This window comes from Mobula hypostoma, chromosome 6 (assembly GCF_963921235.1).
Source record: "Mobula hypostoma chromosome 6, sMobHyp1.1, whole genome shotgun sequence".
In the NCBI taxonomy this organism is placed as follows: Eukaryota; Metazoa; Chordata; class Chondrichthyes; order Myliobatiformes; family Myliobatidae; genus Mobula; species Mobula hypostoma.
The window spans coordinates 109,685,877-109,693,873 of NC_086102.1; positions in this window are offsets into that span (position 1 = coordinate 109,685,877).

The window sequence follows — 7,997 nt, forward strand, 5'->3', positions numbered from 1 at the left end:
TTTCTTATCGCAAATGGAGAAGTTAGGATTAGATATCTCACAATGCAGGGGGCAGGCATATGATAACGGGAGCAATATGCGGGCGGAAAATAGTGGGGTGCAGAAGAGGGTGCTAGATATTAACAAAAAAGCACTGTTCATGCCATGCGCCAGCCCAGCCTAAACCTAGCCATTGTCGATGCTGCAAAATCAACAGTGGAGTCTGTGAGCTTCTTTGGGGTGCTGCAACGTCTGTACACACTATTCAGCTCATTGACACAGAGATGGGAGCTTTTCAAGGAGAACATGCCACGGATGACCCTCAAGGCCATATCCAACACGCGATGGAAGTGTGAAAGTCCTGCGTTACCAGCTTCCCGATGTTGGCAATGCGCTCCTGTCACTGATTGAACATGCCACACAGAAAGGTGACAGTGAAACCACATCTGCAGCCCGAGGCCTAGAACAGGAGATCATGTCATGGAAATTCCTGCTGACTGTTATCATCTGGTAGGACGTTTTACATGAGGTGAATCATGTCAGCAAGCTGCTTCAGAGCCCACAAGTGGGAATCGATGTTCTACGGCGCGAGGTGGAATATGTTCTGAAATTTCTCAAGGAATACAGAGAGAATGGCCTTTCATCCACCCAAACAGATGCCAGAGACATAGCTGAAGAGATAGGGATGCCAATGGTCTTTCCTACTGCACGAATCAGAAAACCAAAACGCCAGTTCCAGTGCGAGTCCCAAAGTGCAGATCCTTCCCTGACAGTGACACCCAAGGAATAGTACAAGAGAGAAGTTTTCCTTCTACTAGTGGACTCTGCCATCACAGGCATTAGTGAGCGCTTCAAGCTGATGGAGTCATTTTACAGTCTGTTTGGCTTCATTTATGGAAGAGAGGAAATGAAAAAAGCCACCCAAAGTCGCACACTGAAAGACAGCTGCGTAAACATGGAGAGGACACTTGGTGATGTGGATGCTGAGGACCTTTTGCGCGAGGTGTCGGCTGCTGTCAGTGCTGTGCCTGCAAAAGAAACCACTGGCCTGCAGATTCTGAGCTACATTTACAGCAACAATCTGGTTGAACTGTATCCTGGCCTCACCATTGCTCTAAGACTCATGCTGACAGTGCCTGTGACTGTAGCGAGTGGAGAGAGAAGTTTTTCAAGACTAAAGCTCATCAAAACGCATCTGAGGACAACCATGCTCCAGGAGCGTCTATCAGCTCTTGCTCAGATATCAATTGAGCGTGAAATAACAAGATCACTGGACAAAGATGAGCTCATTAAAGCATTCACAGCTCTCGAGCGCAGGAGGGTGGTGAAGTTCTAGTGGTAAGTCTTTTAGCACATTTTTAGCAGAAATGAAGTTTATAATTAAAATAATGTGTATAGGCGATTAGGCGGCGTTTCCACAAATCGTAATTTCTCTTTCCCCCTTGCGTCCCCTCTTCTTTCACTCTCCTCCAGTTCGCTCTCCAGGCCTTACGTGAGCTGTCCGTGATGCTGAAAGAGCACACGACGCAGTTTGTTGTAAACTTCCAGTAGTTAACTTTCAGACACTGTTCATTGAATAAATAAAGTGTGACTTTTCATTTAATATGACATTGCTTTTGTTATTAATTAAATTAGAGGGAAATTGTTTAAGCTGTTCTTATGTCAGCTGATACCTAACACAAAGTGCCATTCAATACAGACTAGTTGCTGAAAAGGGCGAGGCTTCTCACTCCAAAGCAAAAAATGTCAGTGCTTCAGTTTTTAATTAAGAGAATTGTTTGGATTATGTTGAGCTGTCTGTCCATTATGCTGAAAGTGCATATAATGCATCAACGTTTAAGTCCGGAATTATACCATTATTGATGCAAACCAACTTGAATGTTCGCTTTTTTTCTTTCTTTTTTTTGGGAAGCGGGGGTAGGGCCTCACATTAACTCTTGAAACGGGCCCCCAGATGCTTAAGGCCACCTATGGTGCTTTTGTATCAGCTGTCTGATCGCTTCTCGGCCTTTTGGCTAAGATCGAGCGTTCTTTATCGGAACGTAGCGATCCCCAGTGTTCTTCTCAGAACACAGCGATCGTTGGCTGAGGCGCAGGTCTCGCGCTGACACAGGGGGGGGAGCCTGGTGTGGATTGGCTCGCAACCGAACAACAGAGGTGGAAAAGGGGGTGGCTGGTAAGAACAGCGCATCGGAAAAGAAGGCTGGAGAGACCAGCGAATCAGGGAAGAAGAAGACTGGAGCGACCAGCCCTTCGGTTCTTGGGGCTGGGATCAAGAACACAGTACGCTTGAGTGTTCGGGATCTGAAGGAAGGCAACGGTTTCAGTAGGGAGACCTTTATTCGGAAGGTGCTACCAGAATGCTGTGGCTTCAAGGTGGTAGATTATAACACATCCTCTGGGCTCCTGTCCTCGGAGGAGGAGGGCGATGGGGGTGGCCAGCAGCCCCAACAGAGGAAGAGGCGGGTTAATTGGGCGGAGGAGAGTCAAGGGAACACTGAAGGTCTACTGTCCATCCTCCAGACGCAGGAGGTGATCAGAATCGCCCCTCAGCTCCGGGAATCCGGGAGCGGTAACACTTCTGGTGGCCTGCAGCCAGATGGAGAGGCAGCCCCGGAGGTCCCTTTAGGTGTCGAACCGGTACTGCCTCTCTCTGGTGAGGACTACTCGCAGTACCTGAGCCCTCAGCAGGTGGAAGACTTCACCAGGACTGTGGGCATGAGGGCTCAAGACGGCGGAGGTGAGGACGAAGATCGGGCGACGGACCTTAAACGTTCGCAGTGTGAAGAGTACTGGGCGTTGCGTCAGCGCGCTCCGATACTTGAACACTGTGAACGCCGACGTGACCTTCCTCCAAGAGTGCGGTCTGCCGCATCCCCACAACTACCGGAGGTGTTCCCAGGGTTTGTCGGTGTGGTCAGGGGGCAATGATTGCCACGCTTCTGGCCTGGGGATTCTGCTACGGGGAGGCAACTTCTCAATCACCCAAGTTAAGGAGGTGGTTGCGGGGCGCCTCCTGGTAGCAGACGTCAAATACCGGGGCACTCCGCTCCGGCTGATCAACGTGTACGCCTCCCCCGTGTGCGGAGCGAGCGGCAGGCCGTCCTCGAGCGGCTCCACCGCTGCTGGTGACGTCCCAGCCGGTCGTTCTGGCTGGAGACTTCAACTGCATCATTGGTGCGGCTGGACGATCCGGCAGTGCCGACGGCAGGCGGGACGGTACCTCCAGACTCCTGATGGAAACGGTGAAGACAGCCAAGCTGCGCGACGCCTTCGGCACCCCCACAGGTGGAGCACAGCCACAAGCCACCTGGACACGATCGGACGGCTCATTCCGCTCCCGGATCGACTTCCTCTTCCTCTCACAGACCCTCACGGTCAGATCCACCAACGTCACGCCGGTGTTCTTCTCTGACCACCGCCTTCTGAGAGCCACCTGTCACTTACGGGAGGACGTGGAAGCTGAACATTAAGCTGCTGAACCCAGAGAATATTAAGGAACTAGAGAAGGAGTACACAAGTTGGAGACCCTTGAAAGCGCCTTTGATTCCCCGGCTCTCTGGTGGGAAGCCACCAAGGAGAACATCAAGAGGTTCTTCATACGCAAGGGTATCCAGGAAGCAAGGCAGGAGCAGAGGGAACTGCGTAAACTCCAGACTGAGTTGCAGCAACTCCTCCTTCTGCAGTCGAAGGGGGTGGATGTTAGCGAGGAATTACGGGAGGTGAAGGGCCGGCAAGCCCGACCCTTCCCCTCCGAATTCTCCAAGATCATCTTCCAACCAAGGGTCCAAACCGTGGAGCAGGACGAGACGTGCTCACGCTTCTTCTTCCAGAAGGTGCACTGGGGAGCTCTGTGATCCACAACCTGATGGAAGAGGACGGCTCAGTCGCGTCCTCGCAGACGAACATATTGAGGATCTGCAAGTCCTTCAATGCCAGACTACGATGGAAAGGCCACAGACTTGATGGAGAATGGACGTGAAAGCACAGAGGAACATCTGGAGAAATTTCTGAAACGCCCGTTCGCTGCTGTCGTTACTGTGTGGTCGGGAAGCTTTCGGAGGGTAGGCCTCAAAATCCCCGGCCTTGCCTGCTTTTGGCGACCGAGGAGGTCGAATCGTTCAGACAGAGATGGCGCTCAGTACTCGGTGTCGGAGAGCTGATCAGAGCTCGAAGTTTTCGGATGATTCAGAGTCGGACTGTGGTCGGCATGGCAGGGAGAGTTTTTCTTCCTTCTCCCGTCTGCGTGAGATGTGGGACATTTGAGAAACTTTGAACTTTACTGTGCTAACGGACTTCTTCATCAAGTTTATGGTATTGTTGCACTATTGTAACTATATGTTATAATTATGTGGTTTTGTCAGTTTTTCAGTCTTGGTCTGTCCTGTGTTTTGTGATATCACACCAGAGGAAATAATGTATCATTTCTTCATGCATGCATTACTAAATTAAAATAAAAGAGAACTACGTGTCTTCATAATCCTAACTTCCTGTCGTCTATCATGCAATTCTTAGATGACGGCACGCGGGCGAGCCAGGATCAGCCACTGACCCTGGACGAGCTGACAGGCTCCGTCTGTTCCTTTGAGTTGAATAAGACTCCTGGAAGCGACAGCTTACCGGTCGAGTTGTATTTGGCCTTGTGGAACTGGATGGGCCCTGATCTGCTGGAAGTGTACAACGCTATGCTTCTGGCCGGCTGCATGTCAGAGTCCATGAGGAAGGGCATCATCACCCTCATCTACAAGCAGAAGGGGGAAAAGGAGGACATTAGGAATTGGAGGCCCATCTCTCTCCTGTATATTGACTACAAGATCCTGTCCAAGGCTATCGCCAATGGGTCACGTCTGCTCTGGCACTGGTGATCCACCCGGACCAAACCTGTGCTGTACCGGGCAGGAGGATCTTGGACAGCCTCACGCTGCTGAGGGACACCATCGCCTACGTGCATGACAGGGGGGTGGACGCCTGCCTGGTCAGCTTGGACCAGGAGAAAGCCTTCGACACGTACATAGCGGACGTACTCGCCAAAATGGGTTTTGGGGAGGGAATCTGGAATTGAATCAGACTGCTCCACACAGACATCTGTAGTGCAGTCCAGGTCAACGGGTGGGAAACAGCTAGCTTCACCATCAGGTCTGGAGTCAGGCAGGGCTGTCCTCTCTCCCCTGTCTTGTTCGTGTGCTGCTTAGAACCCTTTGCCAAAGCCATCACAAAGGATGAGGGCATAAGAGGAGTAACGCTGCCAGGCAGTGGAGGGACCCAAGTGAAAACCTCCCTGTACATGGACGACATCACCGTCTTCTGCTCTGATTGGAGGTCGGTTTGCAGACTTTTTGGCATCTACGAATGGTTTGAGCTGGCGTCGGGGGCTAGGGTCAACCGCACGAAGTGTGAAGCCATGCTCTTCGAGAACTGGCTCGACCGATCCGGTGTCCTCTTCACCATCAGGTCCGACCACATGAAGGTGTTGGGGATCTGGTTCGGAGGGGCCGAGGTGTTCAATAACAACTGGCTGGGGCAGACTGCCAAGGTGAAACAGAAACTGGGACTGTGGGGAGGGCGCTCCCTGCCGATAACCGGTAAGAACCTGGTCATCAGGTGTGAGGTACTCTCAGGGCTGCTGTACTTGGCGCAGGTGTGGCCCGTCCCCCGCTCCTGCAGCTCGGAAATCTCCTAACCTGTCTTCAGAATCGTCTGGGGCTCAAGGATGGAGCGGGTCAGACGGACCGTCATGCACTAGTCCCTGGACAATGGGGGCAAGAACGTCCCCGATGTCGCCTCACCCTGATGGCCAGCTTCGTGTGTGGCTGCATCAGGTTGTGCATGAACCCCAGATACGTGGGCACTAAGTACTTCTGTGTGTCTAGGTTCTACCTGTCGCCCTGGCTGCGAAGGATGGGTGTGGCCCCCTTCCCGCGCAATATCCCTGTCAGCTGGTCGTCGCTGCCATACCTGTCCTTCGAAGAAAAGTTCTTCCAGGTCAATGCCTTTGACCACAAGGCCATCAGACGATGGTCGGCATGTAATGTCCTGCAGGCGCTGCAGGAGAAGGACGAGATGGACACAGTGGGGTGGTTCCCTGAGCAGACCGTCCAGTACATCTGGCAAATTGCCTCATCGCCAGTCCTCACCAACAAGCACCAGGACCTCGCCTGGCTGGCGGTGAGAGGGGCCCTCCCTGTCAGATCCCTCCTGTACGCCCGGAACGTCGTCTCCACACCCCACTGCCCACGGGAGGACTGCAGTGAGGCGGAGTCGAAGACTCGCCTCTTTGCACACTGTGGGTTCGCGAAGGTGTGGAGGGAGATGGAAGGGACGGTGTCGAGGTTCATGCCCAGCACCTGCGTAACCAAGGACTCTCTGATTTACAGGCTATTCCCGGGGACACACACACAGACCAACATCCGGTGCTGCTGGCAGATCATCAACTCGATGAAGGACGCTCTTTAGTCAGCCCGAAACTTGGTGGTCTGCCAGCACATAGGGATGTCCGTGGCTGAATGCTGCCGGCTGGCACATTCAGGCCTGCAGGAATTCACGGTGTCTGAAAAGAGGATGCTGTCTAAGTTGCATGCCATCTTGGTCAATGTTTCCATCCACTGCATAATGTACTGGGTGGGCACAGGAGTACATTCAGCCAGAGACTCATTCCACCGAGATGCAACACAGAACGTCACAGGAAGTCATTCCTGCCTGTGGCCATCATACTTTACAACTCCTCCCTTGGAGGGTCAGATACCCTGAGCCAATAGGCTGGTCCTGGACTTGTTTCATAATTTACTGGCATAATTTACATATTACTATTTAACTATTTCTGGTTCTATTACTACTTATTATTTATGGTGCAACTGTAATGAAAACCAATTTCCCCCGGGATCAATAAAGTATGACTATGACTATGACTATAGGAATACGTGCTGAGGGATGCACTCAAACTTGGTGCAGCCACCACGGAGGCCCGTTGGGGAAGGTCCACAGTTTAAGGTTCATCACCCGCGGGAGTGGGAGGGGTCGGGTGGGGAGGAGTATACCCCTCATCAGCGATGTGGATAGATGAATCTACATCGTGCCACAGGAATGGCAAGAAATGTGGAAAGGTATAGACCGTAAAGGAACTTCGGTAAAGAAAGGAGAGTCAACACCCGGCCTTTTGTTGTAAATATTTTTATTGTAAATAAGCTTTATTCTTGACTAAAGTTTGAGAGTCAACGAATGCTTTATTGTAAACATCTTTAATTTGTATAAGGACTGAGAGTCAACATATAGTTTTTATGTAAATAACTTTATTGAGTGATATTTCTGAATGAAGTATATTTTTGGGGAAAAAAATCTGTCTGATGAATCAACATGGTGCCACAAGAGTGGCAGGAAGTGTGGAAATTTATAGACCGTAAAGGAACTTCGGTAAAGAAATGAGAGTCAACGCCTGGCTTTTTATTGTAAATAAGTTTTATTCTTGATTAAGGTTTGAGAGTCAACGAATGACATCTTTATTTTGAATAAGGACTGAGAGTCAAAGCATTATATAACTTTATTTATTGAATAAGGACTCAGAGTCAATGAATGTTTTTTGTAAATAACTTTATCCAGAAATATTACAAAATAAAGTATATTTTTGGAAAAAAATTCTGCCTGATGGGATAAGACAAGTGAGAATGTCCAGAGCGAGTGGGGTTTTAGATTATGTTGGCTGCTTTACTGAGGCAGTGAAAAGTGCAGACAGACTCCATGGAGGGAGGCTGGTTTATGTGATGTGCTGAGCTGTGTCCACAACTCTGTGTTATCTCAGGTAGAGCTCAAGCTACTAAAGTCAGAATTTTGGATCAGGAACAGCTTCCCCCTCCTTCCTTTCCTCATCCCCCCACCATGCTCACTCCCTCCCTCACCTTTCCTCTTTCAGCATGTTGTTCCTGGATGAAGGAGAATGGCAGGGCCATTGTCCACATTGTGGCAGACATGCGGAAAGGATTCCCGGGAGTATTGTGAGTGTCCATTTCTTCCCAAGGCCTGTGGTT